The sequence below is a fragment of the Mustela lutreola genome, chromosome 9 (genome assembly GCF_030435805.1).
Source record: "Mustela lutreola isolate mMusLut2 chromosome 9, mMusLut2.pri, whole genome shotgun sequence".
Lineage (NCBI taxonomy): Eukaryota > Metazoa > Chordata > Mammalia > Carnivora > Mustelidae > Mustela > Mustela lutreola.
Window position 1 is genome coordinate 101880656 of NC_081298.1, and position 26621 is coordinate 101907276.

Genomic DNA, 26621 nt, shown 5'->3' on the forward strand with positions numbered 1-26621 from the left:
CCAAAGTTAATTATAATAAGAATGAATAGTAGCTACTGTATTATGTTACTGAATATCAGCCACTCTACTAAGCAAACGTATATAGTCTCACATTTTATTTACTTCATACTCACAACAACCCGATAAGGCAATTTTATTATATTAATTTCATATGAGGAAATGCATGTTTAGAGATGTTAGAGTTCCACAGAAATAGGTTGAAGATCACTTTGAAACCTGTATTCTTAATTTCTGTTTTACCAATAAATAAGCACATTACAAGAGAACAAAGTTGCAGGATTAGCAATGAGGGTGATGGGGAGAAAGTGCCACCTAGTACCCCCAAAACCCATGGTCCCCTTTTCAGGACAGTTAAGTAAACGGTGAGGGCTGGAACATCTGAGGGTAATCATGTAACCTTAGTGTAACCTCATGCATTAGTTTTCCATTCCTGTGTTCTACCCATATTAGCTCAGGTGAGGTATGGAGAGACCAGATACAGCTCAAGAGGGAGACACTGGAAAGAGTTTTGCAGTATTATCATACTCACTATTGCCTAAGGAGAACATAGCACCCACAGTCCCAGGGGAAGTGCTGGGGTCAGTCAGGAGGCAAAGAGAAAGAAACCACTGACAAGCACATTTATTGTGGTTTCCATGGGAAGGAATAACTGCTGCAAGCAGGTTTGAGACTGAATAATTTCAGCAGGTTCTAGAGCACAGGGGATGCCCCTGGTTGTCTGGTATATGGACCTGGGAGAATTAGGGCAGGTCTATAGTGGCCCAGAGTGTGAGGGCCAGGTAAGAGAGGTCACTGAAATCCAGACTTAGCCACTTAAGAAGGGAAAATTACTTTCCTCTAGTCAGGTCTTCAAAACTGGGTCAAAACACCATTAAAAAACAAAACAAAACTATAATGCATGCTGCTATAACTAAATTACAAAGCTAATAGTTTAAAATGGGTCAAATTTGTATCTCACATTTTTGCAGATCAGAAGCCCGGTGGGTCAGCTGATTTGCCTGCTTAAAAATCAGGGTATCAGACTCTATTCCTTACTAAAGAATCAAGGGAAAACCCTGCTTCCATGTTCACACAACTTGTTGGTAGAGTTTAGTCCTATCTGATTGTAAAACTTGGTCCCTATTCCCTTGCTGGCTGTTGCCTCAGGGGGTCTTTCTCAGCTTCCAGAGGATATCTGCATTCTTTGACTAAGTGGATCCCTTCCTCCATCTTCAAAGACAACAATGGCAGGAATACTTCTGAAGCTTGAAATTCTTTGACCTCCTCCTTCTGCCTCATCCCTAGTCCTCCTGCAGCTGGAAAAAATTCTCCACTGCTAATGACTCATATACTTAGATTGAGTCTACCTGGATCATGCAGGATTATTTCTCCATCTCAACGATCTTAACTTGAAGCACATCTCCAAAATCCTTTTTACCATATAAAGTAATACATTCATAGATACCATGGATCAGAGTGTAGGCATCTTTGAGATCATTATTCTGCCTATTATACTTAGATAAGGTAATAGCATCAATATCCAGGTGTGTAAAGTAGAATAAAATCTCAGCCTGTCACACCTTCACTGATTCACACCTATCCGTCAACCCAAGTGCTTGATAATGAACACAACTACAAAAATATCAGAGGACACCTGGGAACCACTGAGGCAGAGAGACTAAGGGAGGGATTTAAGTTATAAACCCTTTTACATCTTTTTTAGCTTGTCTAGCAATTTAAGAGAATAAATACTTAAGTATGTAAATGCTTAAGAGGCCTGTGTGTATTCTGAATTCTACTTCTGCATTATTTCAAAGAACCCATTTTTCAGTGTGCTTTTATTTTTTTCTATAATATGAAACAAACTAAATTTGAAAATAATATTATAAATGCAAATGCAACAGTTTGTAATGAAGATGGGAATGCCATATAGAAAATACTTGGAGAACTTAAAAGTTAACTGGCAAATTGAGAGCAGCATTGCTAACTGGACTTTGATATTTTTCCTTGAAATCCTGACTTGCTGCGACTGCTCGCCTCTATGTATTTGTGTCATTTTTTTTTTATTAGACTATAAGGGAAGTTCATGGTTGAAGAAGCTAGATAGGTCCTGATCATATTGGAACATGAAATCATCAAAGCTCAGAGATGAGCTTTTCTGGGGGATGTGATGTAGTAGAAAAAGCCCTGGAAGGGAGATTGGAGATCCAATTTGAAACTCAATTCTACCACCAACCATTGACCTTACAAATCATCACTTCTCTGGGCCTCAGTTCATATATTCTGCCACTCCTAGTACTACCACCGAACACATTTTTGACTACTCAAAAATGTTCAACACTTTGAAGTTTACATACCTAATCCTCTATCTGTAATAACTCTTTAATACTCATAATTCCATGAGGATAGAAAACATTATTCCTGGCTTAAAAAAAGTAAGTAAACTAAGAACTAAAGAAGTTAGGTGGTATAATCAAGATCATGCAACTGAAGTAAAACCCAGCTCTGTTTGAATCTAAAGCAGTGAATATTGTTTCTATGATTATATTTTTATAATTTCATTAAGTTACTTATTGTCTCTGTATATATCTGGAAAATGACAACATAAAGCAAAAAAAAAAATTATGTCATGTAGCTTCTTTGTCTACATAGCACACGACAATAAGTATTCCCTGTTTTGTATCAAACTTCTTTCCAACCAAATTGAAGTTGATCTTGCTGGAGGGTAGTTCTCTTCATATAAGAATGAACATCTGGGGGCTCCTGGGTGGCTCAGTGGGTTAAGCCTCTGCCTTCGGCTCAGGTCATGATCTCAGGGTCCTGAGATCGAGCCCGGCATTGGGCTCTCTGCTCAGCAGGGAGCCTGCTTCCCTCTCTCTCTCTGCCTGGCACTCTGCCTACTTGTGATCTCTCTCTCTCTGTCAAATAAATAATTTTTTAAAAAGCTAAAAAAAAAAAAAAAAGAACATCTGGCTCTTATAGGATCCTTTGTTCACTTTCTTTTTATGCGACATCCCCCAAAGATTTTATTTGAGTGGATTCATATAGTTTCCCCCCATTTCCATAGCTTATTTATAAATTCTCAAGTCATGGGATGCCTGGGTGGCTCAGTTGGTTAAGCAGCTGCCTTCGGCTTAGGTCATGATCCCGGCGTCCTGGGATCGAGTCCCACATCGGGCTCCTTGCTCGGCAGGGAGCCTGCTTCTCCCTCTGCCTCTGCCTGCATTCTGTCTGCCTGTGCTCACTCTCTCTCCCTCTCTCTCTCTCTCTGATAAAAAAATAATCTTTAAAAATAAATAAATAAATTCTCATGTCTTAGTGCCCTTCTGGGTCTCCTCACCTTCAGATTCCCTAAGTGAATCAGTGAACCTTTGTTTTCCAAGAAAACTGTCTTTGACTACATTTATTTATCCAAAGATCATAGATTTGGGGAGTGGAAATATAGAGCTCTAAATCATAACTTTCTAACCTGAATTTTCTCTCTTTTCCAAATGAGGTCTTTCTACTATGGTGAACATCCTCCCCAAACAAGGTAATCATCTAGTTTATTGCATCAAACATCCCTGTAGTTTCCACTTCAAATACACACTTCATGTCAAACAATACTTGCAGAACACTAGCAATTTGACCTTCCTTAATTGGACTCTCAAACAACTAAAGTGAGAGCATGCTTAACACAACTTGATTGATCATTCTTTTATTGGCAGAAATTGTGATGCTTGAAAGTTATTGCCAACAGATTTGGAATTTTTATTGAGAATTTCAGAAAGCCAGAGATTTCTGGGTAATATTTTAATCACTGAAAAGAAATCTTCCCCTTTGGGCAAAATCTGGCTTCTGATGCCATAAAAATGTCAATAAGTCATGAGGTTCCATTTTCTTATTTATCTGATCTCTTTTCAAGAACTTTTGAGGGATGAGTGTGTTTCTTCTTGCAGTTTGCATACTTCTAGAATCACACAATATTTCTCATTTTCTGAGGACAAGATCAGCTTCCTCCAAAAGTTAGTCCCTTGGCTCTCTATATTGTGCACTACTTGGATCTTAGGGAGCATGTTCTATATATTGTGCATCAAAATCTATAAACCTAGTAACATATACAACACAAATGTAAGGTGTGCTGGAATTTGAATTATAATTAGTGTGGGATCTTCTGTAAAGAAATATTTTCTCAGAAATGAAGTCCTTTGAATTTTAAAATATTTCTTAGATAATTTTTTATTTTTATCTTTGGAATTCAAATTTAAAGACTGTAATCCTTATCTTGGCACTCAGGATACTGCACGATCTTAAAGAAAGGTAACTCTATTCTATTTCCCATTTGGTGAGGACACATGCCTGTAGTCCTACCCATGCCTCTGATCAGCAACAGCAACGGAACCAGATTTGGGGACCAGCCTTGATACACAGTTTTGTTGGACACTGAGGTCTAATTTCTAAGATTCCATTTACTTATTAATCAGTGTATCTGACTTTCTGCCTTTGTATTTGTCTGTCTAGCCACTCCCAGAAACCTATTGACATTGCATTGCTTTTCTGTGTACAAAAACACCAAAGTCAGCAATTATACTATTCATGAAAGAATGTATTACCTTAATTGTACTCTATTTTAAAATATATCACCTGGGGTTTTAGAAATCTTCAACAGTATCTATAAAATAATTATCTTATAGGTGGCCCCCCATTATACCACAAATTTGGGCTCAAGTTTTTTTCAAGATAGACCTGTACACACACACACACACACACACACACACACACACACGCACACACGCACATGCACATATACACGCACAGACACATTTGGGTTCTCTGTACATGAGAAGTATATAGAACAAAGTTTCTCCTAGCCTATATCAGGACATGTAGCACCACACATGGTTAAGAAGGAGCATCAAAATGGCCTTAAGCTATTACAACAGTTCTTTCAATCAGGAAGTTGTTGAAAGTCCCATAATCAGGAATGGGGTTACCTTAAAAAGTATATTTTCATGAGCTTACAAAAAAATTTATAGTATGAATTCCAGAGGAATGCCCATGGGGCCTGAAAGTACTTTTTTGTTCCAGTTCCTCATTAGGTCTTTTGGAGAAGAGAGGGTATTGAAAATGCAGACTTCTCTTTTAAATAGCACTAGGAATGCTAGTCATATGCATGTGTATCTATCCCTCTTCCTCTTGTACCCTCCTCCACTATCTTAGCTAGTTCTGGAGACTGAAACATGACTAAAACTTAATTTTACTGTAATTGAGTAAATGTACATTATCATTAATTCTCAACTTTTTGTGACCACCCACCTAAAGGAAATTGCTATTCTCTCCTGTTAGCAGACATGGCTAACTATGGTAGTCAATCTTGACTTTGTTCTGAGGAAATTAGCTCCAGCAGGGAGGGCTAATGAGCTGTGGTGTTGGGGTGGAGCATGAATACTTCAAAGAGCCAAAAAGTTTTCTGTGGATGTCTGATGATTCTTCACTCTTTCCAAAAGCATTGAAAAAATCACTATATTATTTCAAATGAATTCATCAAAGATTTGTCATGCTATAAACAACTGGATGCTAAGATGGTCTCGTTTTTGACTAGACCATCACTGCTGACATGAATTCTGATTTACAAATTGGTACATAAGTCTCTTTTTCAACTACTCTTGGAATATTTTTCTCCTTTTCTCCTCTTTCTTTTTTCTTTCCTTTTATGTTTCCCTTCCTTCTTTTCTTCTTTCCTCCCTCCCTTCTTTCCTGCCTTCTTTCCTTCCTTTGTTATATTGGCTTCTCCCTTGGTTTTATAATAGCATTATGCCACCAGAGAGCACATTACTATTTACTGTGTTTCCCTTCCAACAGCTTATACTCCTCTTCAATGCAGAGGTTATATAACTTTAGTCTCTCAATCTCCAGTATTTTTAAAGATGACTCATATAATATGTGATTGATAAAAGCTGCAAGAAGGAAAAGACAGGAAACTTTGATAATGGAGACAGTGAAAGGAAAAGTTCATTGAGGGTATTACTGGCTGAGATCAGGCTCCTGAAGAAAACCACAGAAAGGATATTTTGAAAGCTCAGGGAGGCAAAAGGTTAGTGTATCAAAAGAAAAATTTTTCCAACCTAACAATTTTCCTTAGGGCTTGTCTACAGTAGAACGGTTTTATGGGTCGGCAACTGTGTAGTTTTATAAGTCCATGTGCTTAGAATGTCCCTGCACTAGGTATTTTGCTGTTAGTGTGAAATTCTTAATAATTGTTAAAGAGGGCCCTCATTTTAATTTTATACTGGCCCTGCAAATGCATATGCTAGCCATATGCACGTGTATCTATCCCTCTTCCTCTTGTACCCTCCTCCACTATCTTAGCTAGTTCTGGAGACTGAAACATGACTAAACCTTAATTTTACTGTAATTGAGTAAATGTACATTATCATTAATTCTCAGCTTTTTGTGACCACCCACCTAAAGGAAATTGCTGTTCTCTCCTGTTAGCAGACATGGCCTCTTTTAGCTCCATATAGCTCTTCAGAGACTCACATAATCATAAGGCTAATGATCACATATTCATAATCACAGAACATCAAGGGTTAATATCTTAACCATGCCTTTCATTAAGGTATATGGAAAGGCATATGTCTCTAGTTCACCAGCACTATCCATCAGTACTACCCATCAGCTTCCTCTATACATTTTAGCAATATCTTAAGCTAAAATGGGAAGTGGACATTGGTTTGAAATTTTACCCCCTATGGAAAGAGTCTAAGAAAACAAATTTATTTCTTTTGCATATGATATGAAATGCATTCTAGAAGACTTTTTGCAAGGAGTGAAAGGAGTTAATCTTGGTTAAAGAAAAATTACATATTCTCAGTGGCTTTTAAATGTTCTGCTCTGTAGTGGGCTGAATTGTTGCTTTTGATCATATTGCAGTGAGAAACAATTTATGAAGTCGGTCCAAACTACCAGTTCAAATCCTATGATTTACTACACATGTGATCTTAGGTAAATTCTTTTTTTTTTTTTTTAAGATTTTATTTATTTATTTGACAGACAGAGATCACAAGTAGGCATAGAGAGAGAGGAGGAAGCAGGTCTCCCACCGAGCAGAGAGGCTGATGCAGAGCTCGATCCCAGGACCCCAAGATCATGACCTGAGCTGAAGGCAGAGGCTTTAACCCGCTGAGCCATCCAGGCATCCCAATCTTAGGTCAATTCTATTATCTCTAAAGGATTAACATCACTTTTCTCATGTGTACATGGGTACAACATGTGCTAGACTCATAGGGTTGTTCTGCAGATGAAATAAGAATGAAATGAACTAAAACATGGAAAGTACTCAAAGCAGTGCATTGCATAGGAAAATCAGTGTTATTAATATGGTACTAGAGGTGGATGAATTTTTCCAAGTTTGTGGGAAGTATGCATTTGTAATAGGGAAGGAAGAGAAAGAGGAATAGCAAGATAAATATCTTGGCATGCAGAGGTCTGGTCTTAAGTACATTTCTAACTTTATATATATCCTTAAGCAGGCCTCTGACACTTCTGCAATATGTCAAGGGCTTTTGTGTTACATGTGAACAGTACTGGGAGACATGTCACTGGAGTAATGCTATGCTAAAACATTTTTTTTTTTTTAATTTCTGTTCCTTCTGATAGTTCTCCTTGACTCAGAGCAGGAATTAAGGTAGATTTTAAAGTCTCAGAGGGAACAAATAGAAGCTTAACAGCCATCTGTTGTTCCCAGGGGCATCTAGGAAGCTTTCCTCTGAAGGATACACTATCTGAGTTTTCTCCCTTACCCATACATTGGCTCAACAACACAAAGGTACATACACACTTATGGTCAGACTTCAGCAAAACTGTGAATTTGGTGGACATTGTCTTCTTAATTCTCCATCTCCCAGTTTTATTCCCCATTTAGTTTTCAGAAGCTATTCTTTTCCTTGTTGTTCACCCATTTTATTCAACAAATATATGAAATATCTATTTGTAACAGGTACTCTGCTAGTTTCTGAGGATACAGTAAGCAAGTCAGATAAAGTCTCTACCTCTCTAGCTGGGCAGAAATATACAATAATAAATAATTTTGAAATATATTAGATTAACAATTCTGAAAGTTCCAAGAAGAAAATTAACAAGATTAGATATGAACATCTACAGAATGAAATGAGCCCACTGTGCAAAGAACTGGGGGAAAAATCATGCCAGGAAGAAGGAATAGGAAGTTCGATGATCTACAACCAGGTAAGGGGATTGGTGTTTTAAAGAAAAGAAGTGAATTCTCCTGGATTGTGAAAAGATGGAATAGTGTAGGAAGAATGAATCATGATGAACATTCTGGGTTAGAATAAAAGGGTTGGAATTAAATTTAAGAGAAGGTAGAAGCCACTAAGGACCTTTGACCTGAGGAGTGAAAAACACTGATTCACATAACAGGAAGTGGAAATAAACAGTTGGATTCAGGAATATCTGGGAAGTGGAGCTCACCCAGTTGATGATAGATTGTACATGGGCATAAGGGAGAGGGACAAAACCAAGGATAACATCTATATGGTTAGGTCGAACTAGTGAAAGGATAATGGTGTTATCAATATCCTTTCAAATCTTTTCTCAGGGAAGTATCAGAATAAAATTGCTTTCCATTAATGAAATTTTCTGAAGTTCCTGACTCTAGACATTTTGTAAGTGTGGATGTGTTTTTGTGAATATGACCAAGAGAGCATAGTTCAAAGCATTCTGTCTCCCAGAGAGCTGTGTGTTTTAACAGACAATAGAGATCTAAGCTATAAAAGTAATATTCTACAAGCAGGACCTCTGACGTTGGTGTGGTTTTTTCTACTTATTTGCCCCATATTCACATCACATGGGCTCCACCTGTTTTGCTCTCACTTTAGTAAATTTCCATTCATGACTCCTTTTTCTGTCTCTGTTGATTAGTAGTGCATAACAACTGACTCCAAAACCCACAGCATGTCTGAAATAGGTACCAGAGAATGAAAGATAAAAACCAGTTGGAGGGGAGGTGGAGGGTAGCAGTGGTATTGACTCTCCTCCTCTCCAAAGGAAGTATTTTGCTTGTTTTTGTTGGACAGCATTTTTCACTAGCATAGTCAGCATGCATCATGAAATTTCAAGATGTAAGCTATGAATAAAACTCAATTCTGAGGAAAATTAGAGGTTTTAGTTGATTAAGTTTATTTTTGATTCTGTTTTTCTAGTTTTCTATAGCTATTATTTTCTTTTAGAGTGTACTTTGTTAGATACCTTACCTCTTATTTCACTTAACTTGTGTTGTTCTCTTATGTGCTATCTATAATCACTTCACTTTTTACTCTAGGTTTCCTTCCAGGATAATTCTATATTCTAATACTATACTAATACTATATTCTAATGAATAATATTATACTAATATTATATTCTAATGATGAGCTACATGCTGACTAATTACAAACCTCTATTTCAAAAGCTGACCTAGGCTATAGGCACACACCTAACCATTGGGCAATTTATCTAATAGTACCTCATAAAATATATTTAAACTAAGCTTTTTATAATTTTTTTGCCCAATCTTTTGAATTAATAGTAATTTCTCAGAATAATTAAATCAACCATAATTCCTCTTAGATTACTTTTAATCATTGTCATTTTAAAAAGCAAATAATCTTTTAAAGAGTTCTGAAGCATATTTTAATGCATCATCCTATCCCATTAATACAAGATGTAAATTATTTCAATAAATTGTACTCTTGCTCAAAATATTTACTGCTCCTCTGTTCAGGGTATCAACCTACCTAAAGATTATGTATCCTGATCCTCTTAACATCAGACTTGGTCATCAAATTTGATATATGCCATTTTAAGCCAAAGTTTTCAGAGCTTTCCTTTAGATGGCTATCCTCTTTTCCCTCTGACATGAGACAGGTGTACTCCAACTAGAGTGCATATATGTGGAATGAAGAAAATAGGGAGCTGAGTCCTAGATGAACTACTACAATGGTCAAAAATGAGCTATGTTGCCTATGGAACTTAATTGCTCATTCCTTAAAGCTGAGAAGAAAGAATTTAGAAAGCTGTGGGAACTTCATCACTGAACCTTAAGCTGCAGGAAATCGAAAATGTAAATAATAACAATACCCACACAAAAGGTAACCGGACAATTGAATGAAATTAATTATATAAAGTATTTACCAGAATTCTTGGTGCATAGTAAGTGCTTCGTACATTTTTGCTAAGAAAATTACCCTGGACAACTGGAAGGTGTGAGTCAATAACACATTCCTTATTATTAGAATGGTTCAGGGCTAAGACTTAGATTCATTCTCCACACCTTTGTTATGATAATTCCAAAAGTCAGATGTCATTTTTAAAAATTTAAAACCCAGACCATTAGGATCTTTATACTGGTTGGAATAAATGTCTCACAGTGGCTCAAAAGAGTAACTGGAACTCTCTCGTTGCCTCAAATGTTACCAGGGAGCATGAGGCCACTGAAGAGTCTTGGGATCATTCCTTTCCTCTTGCGCTGGTGATACATTTTACCAAAAATGTCTATTTTTTTAATTCACACATTTAAAACTTGCCTCACTGAAGGCTCTTCCTTTCTAAGTCATTATAAATATTAATAGATTTTGAAAAATATTGCTATGAGCTTAAGAATAATATTTAGGTCAGTAACTAACATTATTGATTTCATATTTTGGAATTTAGAATATTAGTATACTAAGTAATTGATGGAATTTCAGGAAGTGGAAAAAAGAATTCCTCTTCATTTATTGCTACTGGCCTTTCTGTTTTGAATTTTCTGGTCCAATGTTAATTCTTCATTTGATTCATGACACATTCTGGGGATGGTTCAGAGAAAGGCAGCAGGGACCATTAATATCTTGTCCTGCCACAGTGAGAACGGCTCTGCAACACCACAATTTCTCATGAAGGATGGGTTTTAAATATGTATAGAGTGAGCTACTATTTGATGGATCACAGCAATGGCTCTTTCAATGAGAGAACAAGCCTATCCCAAAGCTAGACATTCCCTTACAGATGACACTCCAGAACTCTGCTGCCAATATACTTTTACTTAAAATAAAAATTGACTGATGACCAGAACACTCCAGTATGAAAAATGGAGTTATGCCCTTGGCTAAACTTTATATGTTGGTGGAGATTTGGCATAAGAAAATTCTCTCTTCTTTCTGCTCATTCCTGGCTGATGGAAGAAACCAAATTTGTAATACATGGTAAATTACTGAGGCTAATTTACTCCTCCAGATCATTGCATATATGCATTAAACTTGACTAAGGATAGATAGGAGTATCTCAAGCAAAAGAATGTATCAATCTCCCTCTTTAGTGTAGCTGGTAAGATCCTTTTTTTCCCCCTTCACTTCAGCAGTGATGGGGAACAGTGTTTCTTGCCTTTCTTCTCCACAGATTAAAGCTTTCTTATGTAGAGAAAATAGAAGAGAATAATGTGGGTAGAGTTCTTTCACCTCCCCAGGTCATAGGGAAAGTTTTTTGAACTCTGTGATGGATTGTATTATGTCCCTTCAAAAGACATGGTGAAGTCTTAACACCTCAGAATGTGACCTTATTTGGAGACAGGGTTACTGCAGATGTAATTAGTTAAAATAATGTCATACTGGAGTGCAATAAGCACTTGATCCAATAGCACTGGCACCCTTAAGGAAGGAGAGAGGCATGGTGAGGAGAAGCCCTGTGAAGACAGAATCAGGGGCTGGAGTAATGTTGCCATAAGCCTCAAAATGCTGGGGGCTACCAGAAGCTGAAGAGGTATGAATCACCCCTCAGAGGCTTCAGGAACAGCATGGCTCAGCAAGCACTATGGTTTTGGAATTTTGGACTCCAGAACTGTGAAAGAGTAAATTTCTATTCTTTTAAGCCACCTAATTTTATGGTATTTTGTTATGGCAATCCTGGGAAACTAATACAAGCCCCAGTGTGCAGACTCAGTCTCCATCAGTCTACCAAATACTCCTAGTTTAACTCTACTAGATTACTCTTTCTGGTACTTGCTTGTATCTAGTTTATGTAAGCTGATGATCATGTCTCACTCTTCCCTTCAAGTGCCTTTCTCCCCTTAGACGCTGGCCTAGTTGTTTGCCCTGTGACCAAAGTGTTCTTACAGGTTCAAGAAAACTAAGGACTTTGCAGATTGTTTGGTGTGCTGTTATTTTCAGTATAAAAGCTTTACTTTTTCCAGATATCTAAATCCTGAAGCAGAAGCCAGCAGCAATGAATTTGATCTGTTTTGTTTTGCTTTCATTTTTATTCAGTTCAACATATTTCAATATATTTTCCAATTTTCTTTGCTTTTCTTCTACCCATGGCTGTTTAGAAGTGTATTTTAAAATTTCCACAGTATTTGGGGATTTAAAAAATATAGATTTCTTTTATTGGTATCCAATTTAATTCTGAAATACTTTATATGATTTAATTTATGTAAATTTATTGAAATTTGCTTTACAATTCAGAATATGATCTCAGTGAGGGTTCAATGTGTACCTGAAAGAAATGGTTATTCTGTTGCTGCTGACTGAAATGTTCTTAGATGTGTGATTTTATAGTTTTTATCAAATTTCGTGGTTTTTACTATTGTTATTGGCCAGTAGTTCTTCAAACATATGCTTCTGTCTCTTCCTTTTTTTCTTGTACTCCAGTGAAATGTATATTATAGTACTTGTTCACAGTCCCTGAGGTTCTACGTAATTATTACCTTACCTGGCAATTTTTATTTTGTTTTAACTATATCTTTAGGATCATTGATCATTTCTCAAGTATCTAATTGCTATTATATAAAATCTAGTAAATTTTTAAAATTAAAGTTCCATTTGGTTCTTTATATTCCTTGATGATTTTCCTAATTACGTTAATCTTTTCCTTTAAATTATTTTTTCTAAAAATTTTATTTATTTACTTGAGAGAGAGACAGAGTGAGAGAGCATGAGAGGGGAGGTCAGAGGGAAAAGCAGACTCCCCATGGAGCTGGGAGCCTGATGTGGGACTCGATCCCAGGACTCCGGGATCATGACCTGAGCTGAAGGCAGTTGCTTAACCAACTGAGCCACCCAGGCACCCATTCCTTTAAATTCTTAAGCATATTTTAAAAAGCTGTTTAAAGTTCTTATTAAAGTCTGCTTAAAGTCTCTATTAAAGTTATTCCATCAGGGCACCTGAGTGGCTCAGTGGGTTAAACCTCTGCCTTCGGCTCAGGTCATGATCCCAGGGTCCTGGGATCGAGCCCTGCATTGGGCTCTCTGCTCAGCGGGAAGGCTGCTTCTCCCTCTCTCTCTGTGTCTGACTCTCTGCCTACTTGTGATCTCTCTCTCTCTAGCAAATAGATAAATAAATAAAACTTTTAAAAAATCTATTTCATCATTTCTGTCATTCTGGTTTGTTTCTTTTACATGATTTTTCTCCAGATCACATTTCTTATTCTTTGGCATTTTTTAAATCGAATTCTGGATATTGGGAATAAGCTGTCATTAGGACGCTGGATTTTGTTGCCTTCATTTAAGAGTATTTTGGAAGGCAAAGCTATAAAGTTTCTTGCCAATCAGCTAGATCCTTTTAAGACTTTTAAGTTTTGTTAGGGAAAATCTAGAGTAGCTTCTAGAATAAGATGATGTTTCTCATTCTCAGCACTATTAATATTTTGTTCCAGATAATTCTTTGTTTCAGTGGCCTGTTCTGAGAATTGAGAATTGTAGGACATTTATAGCATCTCAGGTTTCTACTCACCAGATAATTAAGAATAGTACACCTCACTGGCAGTTGAGACAAACAAAAATATCTCTATAGAGTTTACTAAATGTCCACTGGTAAACAATAATGCCCAATGGTTTGAAAACCACTAATTGAGGAGAACCTCAGCCCTACTACCATAGTGTGATGATCCTAGGTTCTCACTGAATACCCTGGTTGTTCAAATAGAGTTTTCACTATGATAGTTGAAACCTAAATATTCAGCATTTAGCTCCTGGTTATTCCCTATCTTCATGGAGCTTACCCTTTCTCTAGATTATGATATTTTAAGGAGGAATTGTGTGAAAATTATGATGAATATTTTTTATCTCAATGCAGAAAAAAATAGGAAGATATTTAAATCAGATAATTATTTTCTGAATACTAAAGCACTGGAATAACATGGAAGAAAGCAGTGTTAATTTTATTCATTGGTTCATTCAACAATTTTTTACTAAAAAATATACACACATATACACATGCACACACAGATACTCTGTATTCATTGTATGTCTTAGGAAAATAATGACAAAAAAGACTTATTCCTTAAAGTATTTATATCTCCAATAGTAGATAGTAATAAAAATAATAAATTATTACAACACAGTGTGAGCAGTGCTATAACAAAAATAACTTTTTTTAAGGGGATGACAGAGAATAACCACAGGATAGCAGTATTTATATAGGCTGGCCCTAAAAATAAACATTTAGAAGATAAAGAGATCATTTGAATAAGTCTTAAAAGGGACAAATGTGGAAAATACTCAATTCAGAAAAAATAACAGGAGCAAAATTAAAAAATTAAAGGTGAGAGAAAATGATTAGTCTAGGGAAATGCAAGCAGATTAATATAGCTAAAAATTAAGGAATTATAACAGGGAAGTGGAGAAGTGGCAAGTGCAATATGGATCAAGTTTTTAGGTCCTTTTACGTCATTCTTAAATTTTCTTCTGAAGGTAATAGGGATCCCTGAATACTTCAATGTAGAGAGAACAATGTGACTAGATTTGAATATTAGTAAAAACTATCTCAGACTGATTGTGTCGAATAGGTAAGAATGAAGCCTTCGTGGTATACTTAAGTTTTTACCCAAAAGACCCATGTCTTTCAGCTTTAATCAGGTCTAAATGATCTCTATGTGTGCCGTACATCTGTCATTCTGGGCCTTACTATTGCTTTTAGAGATTGGGCTTATTGTTTTGTGGATCACACAACCTGCTCTTGCTTAAGATTAAATCCATTATCTTCTGGTATTTAGGGAGGTTAAGGAGAAGTATAAACTAATCTTATTTTTATTTCTTTACAAAAGATAACAATTTCCACCCTGTTAATTCTCAGTCCTTGTCAGATTTAATTTTTGTAGTATAGCAATTAATTTTATTAATGTGTGTCTTTGTGTCTTTTTTCATTATCCCATTACTCTATTAAAATTCTTAAACTGAGTTTAAACATTTCTTTGGCCAAAAAATGATTTCTTCTCATTAAAATTTAGGTATTGCTTCCATTTCTTTTATTTTCTTCTCAATTTCTAAGACCCACTCTTCAAATGTTATAGCTTTGTTTTTTAAATGGATTATATTCTCCCTTAGCATTATTTTTTATTGTGGAAAAACAAATACATAATATGAAATAAATCCTCTTAAACTTTTGAGTATAGTACAATATCGTTAACTATGTGGACTTTATTTTATAGCAAATCTATGAACTTTTCATCTTTTATTACTGTAATTATATATCCACTGAACAGCAACTCCCCATTTCTCCACCCCCATCCTTTGCAACCACTGTTCTATATTCTGCTTCTATGAGTCTGTACTTTAGATAGTTCATATAAATGGAATTATGTGGTACCTGTCCTTCTATGATAGGTTTATTTCAGTTAGAATACTAACAGTAAGATTCACTCATGGTGTAGCATATAACAGTATTTCCTCTTTTAGGCTACATAATATATCATTATGTATATATGCTGTATTTCCTTTACCCATTCATCTGTTGTTGAACACTGGGTTGTTTTCATCTCTTGGCTATTGTGAGTGATGCTGCAATGAACATGAGAGTACAAAAATCTCTTTGAGATCTTGTTTTCTGTTCTTCTGGATAAATACCCAGAAGTGAGATTGCTGATTACTTGGTAGTTCTATTTTTAATTTTTTTGAGAAACCTCCATACTGTTTTTCATAGTGGCCTCACCATTTTGTATTCCTACCACATTCAGTGCACAGGGGTTCTCATTTGCCCACATCCTTGCTAACACTTATTATTTTCTATTTTTTGACAATGGCCATCCTAATGATGTGAGGTGTATATTTTCACGGTTTATTTTGCTTTTTCCATTATACTTTAGTCCATCTGAGCTGCTATAACAAAATATCATAGACTGAGTAGTTTATAAGCAACATAAATTTATTTCTAAAAATTCTGGAGGCTGGGAGTCCAAAGTTAGGTTGTCAGTGTGGTTAGGTTCTGGTGACAGCCTTCTTATGGGTTGTAGACTGCTGACTTCTTACTGTGTCTTCACCTGGTAGAAAGGGGAGCTAGCTGTCTGGTGCCTCTTTTCTATGGGCACTCATCCCATTCTTCAGGACTTCAAATTTATAACCTAATCATATACCAAAGGCTTCACTTCCTAATACCATCATTGGGTTCTCAATATATGAATTTTGGGGGTACACAACCATGCAGAACTTAGTTCATGATGATTACTGATATTGAACATCTTTCCTATATCTGGTAGCCATTTATAAATCTTCTTTGGAGAAATATCTACTGAAATCCTTCATCCATTTTTAATAGAGATTTTTTTTTTTGTTATTCTGCTATTGAGTTGCAGAATTCCCTTACACCTCATGAATAGAAACCCCTTATCAGATATATATTTTGCAAATATTTTCTCTCATTGTGTGAGTTGCCTTTTTATTATGTTGATTATTTCCTTTCCTGCACAGAAACTTTTTATTTTGATGTAGTCTCATTTGTCTACTTTTGCTGTTTTGCCAGTGCTTTTGGTGACATATTCAATAAGTCATTGCCAAAATTAATGTCATGAGGCTTTTCCTCTATATTTTCTTCTAGGAGTTGTAAACTTTCAGATCTTAGTTAGATTGTTCATTTGAAATCCTTCTTTTTCAAAATGTAGTCATTTACTGGTCTATTAAGTCTTTAATACATTTTCAGCTGATATTTGTACATGGTATTTGGTAAGAATCCAATTTCATTCTTATGCATGTAGATATCCAGGTTTTCCAACAACATTTGTTGAAAAGATTATCTTTCCCCAATAAGTATTCTTGACTCCCTTGCCAATGATTAGTTGACACTATATGTGTGGGTTTCTTCCACTGGTTTACATGTCTGTCTTTATGCCAGTGCCATATCGTTTTAATCACTGTAGCTTAATAATGTGCTTTGAAGTTAGGAGTATGATTTTAGTCTTCTGTCTCAATATTGTTTCAGCTATTCAGGAAAATTTGGGGCTCTCTATATCTTTTTAAATTTCTTGTAGCTCTGTTTTGTTGTTTTCACCCAAAAAGTCTTTCACCCCTTTGGTTAATTTATTACTAAGAATTTTATTCTTTTTGATGCTATTATGAATGGGATTATGTTACTATTCATTGTTAATGTATAGAAACACAACTGATTTTGTATGTTGTGTTTGTATCTGGCAATTTTGCTGAATTTGTTTATTCTAACACATTTTTGTGTGTGTATGTAATTTTTAGGATTTTTTACATATAAGATCATGCATATTATCTACAAACATAGATAATTTACTTTTTCCTTTTCAGTTTGGATCCTTTTTTTTTTTTTTCTTCTTCTTCTTCTTTTTTTTTTTTAACCTAACTGTTCTACTTGTGACTTCTGATACTACGTTGAACAAAAGTTGTCAGACTGGGCATCCTTGCCTTGTTCCTGATATTAGGAGAAAAAGCTTTTTGTTTTTCACCATGACGTATATTAACTGAGCTGTGCATATGGCTTTTATAATGCTGAAGTTAATATCTTTCTATTCTTACTGTTTTTATAAAGTCAGTTGAATTTTGTCAAATGCTTTTCTATATTTGAGAGGATCATGTGATTAGTTTTGCTTTTATTCTGTCACTGTGGTGTCACATTAGTTTCCATATGTCATAACGTCCTTCAATAACAGGGATAAATCTCACTTGGTCATGGTGTATGATCTTATTAATGTGAAGTTGAATTAAGTTTGCTAGTCCTAATTTTTTGAGAACTTTTTGCATCTATATTCACCAAAGGTATTAGCTTGTAGTTTTCTCGTAGTATTTTTTCTATCTTTGCATTAAGGTAATGCTGGCCTTATGAGTTTGAAAATTCTCCTTCTTCTTTAATTACGTGGAAGAATTTAAGAAGGACTAACACTAGTTCTCCTTTAAATATTCACTACTGAATATGAAGAATTGACCAGTGAAGCCATCTGGTTCTGGACTTTTCTTTGCTGGGAAGTTTTTGATTATTGATTCAATCTCATCATGAGATATTGGTTTATTTCATTTTCAATTTCTTTATGCATTCAGTTTTGGTAGGTTCTATGTTTCTGGAATTTATTATTTTTTTTAAGTTATCCCATTTTTTGGCAAGTGATTTTTCTTTTTTTATTTTTTAAAAGATTTTATTTGTTTATTTGACACAGAGAGAGAAAGAGCCCAAGCAGGGGGAGTGGCAGGCAGAGGGAGAGGAACAAGCAGGCTCTCTTCAGAGCAGGGGAAGCCCAATGTGGAACTCAATCCCAGCACCCTGGGATCATGACCTGTGCCAAAGGCAGTCACTTAACCAACTGAGCCACCCAGGTGCCCAGCACGTGATTTTTCATATAGCCTCCGATCATTCTTTTTCATTCTGGGGCAGCAGTATATTGCCTCCTTTTTCATTACTGATTTTCTGTTTTCTTTCTTTTTTTCTTAGGCTAGCTAAAGGCTTGTTGATTTTCATAATAAAAAAAAAACACATTATTTTTTCTATTGTTACTCTATTTTGTTTATTTCTGCTCTGTTATCATTGTTATTATTATTTCCTTTCTTCTGCTAACTTTAGGCCTAGTTGGGTTTTCTTGGTTTTTTGTTTGTTTGTTTGTTTTAGTTATTCTGGGGTGCAAAGTTAGATTGTTCATTTGAAATCCTTCTTTTTCAAAATGTAGTCATTTACTGGTCTAAACTTTCCTCTTAGTACAACTTCTATGGTATCCCATAAGTTTGGGTATGTGGTATTTTAATTTTCATTTGCCTTGGAGAGGCAAGATGGCAGAGAAGTAGCAGACTGAAATGACATCAGGTTGCAGTTCAGCTAAATAGTTGTCAAATCATTCTGAACACCTACAAACTCAACAGGAGATCAAAGAGAAGAAGAGCAGCAATTCTAGAACAGAAAATTGACCACTTTCTGAAAGATAGGACCTGAAGAGAAGTGAATCTGAAGTGACCGGAAGATAGACCACAGGGAGGGTGCCGACTCCCAGCAAGCAGTGGAGCAGTGGAGCACAAAATCTGAACTTTTAGAAGTCTGGTCCATTGAGGGACATCGCTCCAGAAGCTAAGCGGGGGTAGAGCCCTCACAGGGACAGTGTGGTCTCAGGACCCACAGAGTCACTGAAAGATCAGGGGTGTCTGAATGTGGCAGAGCTGCCAGGTATCGGAGCAGGGAAGTGGACTACAGAGACAGAGCCGAGGAGTGGGCTCTCAGCTTAGGGTTACCTTAAACTGTGCTCTGCTGCACAACTGGACCACTGCTCTTTGAGCAGGGACCCCACAAGTGGCAGATCTAGGGAGACTTACCTTCCTCCTCTGGAGGCAGGATCTTCTGGGTTTGGAGACTCCAAATGGAGCTGTGCACCAGAGACAGAAATGCTCAGTCACAGGCTGAACGCATAGTGCAGTCAGAGTGCAGTCAGAAACAAGAGAGATGGAAGTGATTGACCCCTTTTCTCTGAGGGCGCACTAAGGAGTGGGGCCCCAAGCTCTTTGGCTTCTTCAGGCTAGAGATTGGGAGGCTCCCATTTTCAAGCCTGTTCTCCAGTGCTCTACCAAAAGTGTTCAGGGAACAAAAGCTCCTGAGAGTGAACTTGAGCAGATTTCTTAGCCTGACCCCTGGCAAGGGTGGTGCAATTCCACCTGGGGCAAAGATATTTGAGAATCATGGCAAAAGGTCCCTCCCCCAGAAGATCAGCAAGAACATCTAGCCAAGACCAAGCTCACTGATCAAGGAGAACAGCAGAACTCCAGAGCTAGAGGAAAGCAAAGCATGAAATTCATGGCTTTCTCCCCATGATCCTTTAGTCTTACAAAGTTAAATAAATTTCTTTTAATTTTATATTTTTCTTATCCCATTTTTTTTTTTACTTTTTCTCTTTCCTCTTTTAACATTTATTAACTAGTTTATATTGATACCTTTCTTAAAAAAATCATTTTAAACCTTCATTATTGTGGTCATATTTTATCCTTCATTATATTTAACATTATTTTTTGTATACACATTAGGTTTTTTTTATCCTAAAAATATTTGTGATATAATTTCTTCTAATAGATCTCTGGTGTCTCTGGTCTCTGTTCTATTTACCAAATGTATATATATATATATATGTGTGTGTGTATATATATATATATATATATATATGAATGAAATATATGGTACATTTAAATATATTTATCTATATAGATAGATATATTTCCTTTTACCCCCTTTCTTCTCCACCCTGGTTTGTGGTCTCTTCTGATTTGGTTAGTGTACATTTTTCTGTGGTCTTTGCCACCCTTTCAGTATTTTATTCTCTCATTCATATATTCTTATCTGGATAAAATGACAAGGCAGAAAAACTCACCACAAAAAAAAAAAAAAAAAAAAAAAAAAAAAAAAAAAAAAAAAACAGAACAAGAGGAAATACCCACAGCTAGGGGACTAGTCAATATCAGAATGATGATTCTCAAGGTGCTAGCTGGGCTCAAAAATGGCATGGAGGATATTAGAGAAACCATGTATGGAGAAATAAAATCCATTTCTGGAGAAATAAAGGAACTAAAATTTAACCAAGCTGAAATGAAAAAAGCTACTAATGAGCAATCAAGAATGGAGGCTCTTACTGCTAGGATAAAGGAGGCAGAAGAGAAAATTAATGATATAAAAGACCAAACATTGGGGAATAAAGAAGCTGAGCAAAAGAGAGACAAACAACTACTGGACAACGAGGGGAGAATTTGAGAGATAAGTGATACCATAAGATGAAACAGTATTAGAATAATTACGATTCCAGAAGAAGAGAGAGGGGAGCAGAAAGTATATTGGAGCAAATTATAAGAGAATTATTATGATATTATATTATATTGAGTATTGATATTATATTATATTATATTGTCATATTATAATATGACAAAGGGAACAAGCATCAAAATCCCGGAGGCACAGAGAATGCCCCTCAAAATCAACAAAAATAGGTCCACAACCCATCATATAATAGTAAAACTTACTAGTCTTAGTGACAAAGAAAAAATCCTGAAAGCAGCTCGGGACAAGAAGTCTGTAATATACAATGATAGAAATATTAGATTGGCAGCAGACTTATCCACAGAGACCTGGCAGGCCAGAAAGAACTGGCATGATATATTCTGAGTACTAAATGAGGAAAAATGTGCAGTCAAGAATACTATATCCAGCTAAGCTATCATTGAAAATAGAAGGAGAGATAAAATCTTCCAGGACAAACAAAAATTAAAAGAATTTGCAAACACCAAACCAGCCCTACAGGAAATGTTGAAAGGGGTCCTCTAAGCAAAGAGAGAGCCTAAAAGTTGTAGAACAGAAAGGAACAGAGACAATATACAGTAACAGTCACCTTACAGGCAATAGAATGGTACTAAATTCATATCTTTCCATAGTTACCCTGAATGTAAATGGGGTAAATGCCCCAAACAAGAGACAAAGGGTATCAGAATGGATAAAAAAAAACAAAAACCATCAATATGCTGTCTACAAAAAACTCATTTTAGACCCAAAGACACTCCAGAATAAAAGTGAAGGGATGCAAAACAATTTACTATGCTAATGGACATCAAAAGAAAGCTGGGGTGGCAATCCTTCTATCAGATCAATTAGATTTTAAGCCAAAGACTATACTAAGAGATGAGGAAGGACTCTATATCATACTCAAAGGGTCTGTCCAACAAGAAGATGTAACAATTTTAAATATCTATGCCCCTAACATGGGAGCAGCAACTATATAAACCAATAATAACAAAATCAAAGAAACACATTGACAATAATACAATAATAGTGGGGAACTTTAACACCCCCTCACTAATATGGACAGATCATGGAAGAAAAGATCAACAAGGAAACAAAGGCCTTAAATTACACACTGAACCAGATGGACATCACAGATATATTCAGAACATTCCATCCCGAAGCAACAGAATTAACATTCTTCTCTAGTGCACATAGGACATTCTCCAGAAGAGATCACATCCTGGGTCACAAATCAGGTCTCAACCAGTACCAAAAGATTGGGATCATTCCTTGCATATTTTCAGACCACAATACTCTGAAGCTAGAACTCAATCACAAGAGGAAATTTGTAAAGAACTCAAATACATGGAGGTTAAAGAGCATCTTCTAAAGAATGAATGGGTCAACCAGGAAATTAAAGAAGAATTTAAAAAATTAATGGAAACAAATGATAATGAAAACACAACTGTTCAAAATTAGTGGGACAGAGATGCCTGAGTGGCTCAGTAGGTTAAAACCTCTGCCTTTGGCTCAGGTCATGATCCCAGTGTCCTGGGATCGAGCCCTACATCAGGCTCTCTGCTCTGCGGGGAGCCTGCTTCCTCTCTCTGCCTGCCTCTCTGCCTATTTGTAATCTCTTTCTGTCAAATAAATAAATAATATCTTTAAAAAAAATTAATGGGACAAAGCAAAGGCAGTCCTGAGAGGAACATATATAGCCATACAAGCCTTTCTCAAGAAACAAGAAAGGTTCCAAGTACGCAACCTAAAGGAGCTAGAGAAAGAACAGCAAAGAAAACCTAAACCCAGTAGGAGAAGAGAAATCATAATGATCAGAGCAGAAATCAAGGAAATAGAAACCAAAAGAACAGTGGAACAAATCAATGAAACTACAAGCTAGTTCTTTGAAAGAATTAATAAGATTGATAAACCTCTGGCCAGACTTATCAAAAAGAAAAGAGAAAGGACCCAAATAAATAAAATCATGAATGACAGAGGAGAGATCATAACCAACACCAAAGAAATACAATTATAAGAACATATTATGAGCAACTATACGTCAGCAAATTTGACAATCTGGAGGAAATGGATGTATTCCTAGAGACATATAAACTACCTAAACTAAACCAGGAAGAAATAGAAAAGCTGACCAGACCCATAACCAGTAAGGATATTGAAGCAGTCATCAAAAATCTCCCAACAAACAAGAGCTCAGAGCCAGATGGCTTCCCAGGGGAATTCTACCAACCATTTAAAGAATAATTAATACCTATTCTCCTGAAACTGTTCCAAAAAATAGAGATGGATGCCAAACTCATTTTATGAGGCTAGCATTACCTTGATCCCAAAGCCAAACAAAGACCCCATCAAAAAGGAGGATTACAGACTAATATCCTTGATGAACACAGATGCAATAATTCTTACCAAACTACTACCCAATAGGATCCAACAGTACATTAAAATGATTATTCACCATGACCAATTTTCAACATCTGCAAATTAATCAATGTGATACAATACATTAATAAAAGAAAGAACAAGAACCATATGATACTCAAAATAGATGATGAAAAAGCATTTGGCAAAGTATAGCATTCTTGCTTGATCAAAATTCTTCAGCGTGTAGGGATAGAGGGTACATTCCTCAATATCATCAAAGCCATCTATGAAAAAACCCACAGTGAATATCATTCTCAATGTGGAAGAACAGAGAACTTTTCCGCTAAGATCAGGAACACAGCAGAGATGTCCACTATCACCACTGCTATTCAACATAGTACTAGAAGTTCTAGCCTCAGCAATCAGACAACAAAAAGAAATTAAAGGCATCCAAATCAGCAAAGAAGAAGTCAAATTCTCATTCTTTGCAGATGATATGATACTTTGTGTGGAAAACCCACAAGACTCCACTCCAAATCTGCTAGAAATTGTACAGGAATTCAGTAAAGTGTCAGGATATAAAATCAATGCACAGAATTCAGCTGCATTTCTATACAACAAGACAGAAGAAAGAGAAATTAAGGAGTCAGTCCCATTTACAGTTGCACCCAAAACCATAAGATATCTAGGAATAAACCTAACCAAAGAGGCAAAGAATCTGTACTCAGAACACTATAAAGTACTCATGAAAGAAATTGAGGAAGACACAAAGAAATGGAAAAGTGTCCCATGCTCATGGGTTGGAAGAACAAGTATTGTGAAAATGTCTCTGCTACCTAAAGCAATCTACATGTTTAATGCAATCCCTAACAAAATACCATCCATGTTTTTCAAAGAAATGGAACAAACAATCCTAAAATTTATATGAAACCAGACAAGACCCCGAATAGCCAGAGGAATGTTGAAAAAGAAAGCCAAAGTTGGTGGCATCACAAGTCCAGGCTTCAAGCCCTATTACAAAACTGTAATAATCAAGACAGTATGGTACAGGCACAAAAACAGACACATAGATCAACGGAATGGAATAGAGAGCCCAGAAATACACCCTCAACTGTATGGTCAACTAATCTTTAACAAAGCAGGAAAGAACGTCCAGTGGAAAAAAGATAGTCTCTTCAATAAATGATGTTGGGAAAACTGGGCAGCCACATGCAGAAAAATGAAACTAGAAAATGAAACTAGACCACTTCCTTACACCACACACAAAAATAGACTCAAACTGGAAAAAAGACCCAAATGTGAGACAGGAATCCATCAAAATCCTTGAGGAGAACACAGGCAGCAACCTCTTCAACCTCAGCTGCAGCAACTTCTTCCTAGAAACATCGCCAAAGGCAAGGGAAGCAAGAGCAAAACAAACTATTGGGACTTCATCAAGATCAAAAGCTTTTGCACAGTAAAGTATAAAACTAAAAGACAACTGACAGAATGGGAGAAGATATTCACAATGACATATCAGATAAAGGCCTAGTATCCAAAATCTATAAGGAACTCTTCATTTTTTGAGGAATGATTTTGTTAGTTATATTATTCTTGGTTGGCAGGTTTTTGGTTTTTTTGTTTGTTTGTTTTGTTTTTTCCTTTTTGTACTCTGCTTTTTGTCATCCCATTCCCTTCTGGGCCATAAAGTTTCTTCTGAAAAATTCACTTATGGTTTTATGGGAGCAATCTTGTATGTCATTTTTCTCTTAGTGCTTTCAAAATCTCTAATTTTAACTTTTGACAATTTGATTATAATGTGTCTCAGTCTGAACTTCTTTGAGTCCATCACAGTTAGAGTCCACTAGGCTTTTTGAAACTGAATGTACATTTTCTCCCCCCAGATTCGGGGGAGTTTTTGATAATTATATTTTCAAATAAGATTTCTGCCCCTTTCTCTCTCTGTTATTCCTGGATTTGAACAATGTACATAATGTTGGTCTGTTTAAAGTTGTCTTATAAGTCTCGTAGACTAACTTTTTTTTTTTTTTTACTGCTTTGACAGGATATTTCAAATTTATCTGTCTTCAAGTTGGCTTATTCTTTCTTATGATTGATCAAGTTTGTCGCTGAAACCCTCTTATTAATTTTCTAATTCAGTTACTGTATTGTCCAGTTTCAAATGTTTCATTATTGTTTTTATCATTTCCATTTTTGTTGATATTCTCCTTTTGTTCATTATTTTCTTTGTTGATATTCTCTATTTGTTCACTGTTCTACTGAGCATTTGATCATCTTTACGATGATTATTTTGAATTCTCTTTAGGTAATATATATTCCTCCATTTCTTTAGAGTTAGTTTCTGGAAAATTACTTCATCCTTTGTGCCATGTTTTTCTTTCTCAAATACCTGGTAACTTTGTGTTAGGCTCTGTACATTGGAAAACAAAAAGCTACCTCTATCAGTCTTTACATTTTGGCCTCCAAACAAGTAAAGAACTTCCCCAGTCAGCCCAGCCAGAGACTCTGGGGGCTTTTGAACATTTCCAATGGATGAAATTCCTCAAGATTTGTGCCCCTAAATTCACAATTACAGGGGCTTGCAGGGTTCTTTTTCCAGGATCTCATGATCTCTTTCTGCCTCTAGTGTCTATGTACAGTACTGCAGATTCTCTGGACTGCCACAAACCTCCCAACCTTTTTGTTCTCAACAGCCTCCATGCTGATAGTATATGCTGAGCTCTGTCAGTGCTCTGCCTCGGCTGAGACAGAAACCATACCTTCAGGCAGGCCACTCAAAACAACCTCAATATTGGACATATGCATCCAATCTTTCTTCTCAGGGAGAATCCAGGAGTTGGTGGTTTTCCTCCCACTTGTTCCATAATGAGCTGGAGGGAGAGACTATAGCAAGTATATGCTAATCCAAACCATGTTTTTGTTTGTTTGTTTTTGTCAGCAGGTCCCCATCCTAGAGCCCTTTCCTGTCCATAAGATTCAGGGAAGAGAGAAACCAGTCCATCTAAACATCTGAACATTAAACACTGGTTTTTGATTGAGACTGCCTTCCTTTCTAATACAGAGTTTTTTGTTCTATAAATTCCTAAGTACTACTCTAGCTGCATCCTGCAAATTTTAATATGTTATACTTTCATTTTCACCTAGCTTCAAATACTTTTTAGATCTCATTTTTGTTTCACTTTGGAATCATTCATTAGAAATGTGTTATTTAGTTTCCAAGTATTTGAAGATCTTCAAATTATTTTTTCTTATTGATTTCTATTTTAATTCAATTGTGATAAAAGAACATA

The 26621-nt window shown here is 36.0% G+C and overlaps 1 pseudogene; it reads right to left on the bottom strand.

The window, feature by feature from the left end:
* Nucleotides 1-4884: 4884 nt before the first annotated feature.
* LOC131808406 (WASH complex subunit 3-like) overlaps nucleotides 4885-26621 on the bottom strand; it is a 149135-nt pseudogene continuing 127398 nt past the window's right edge.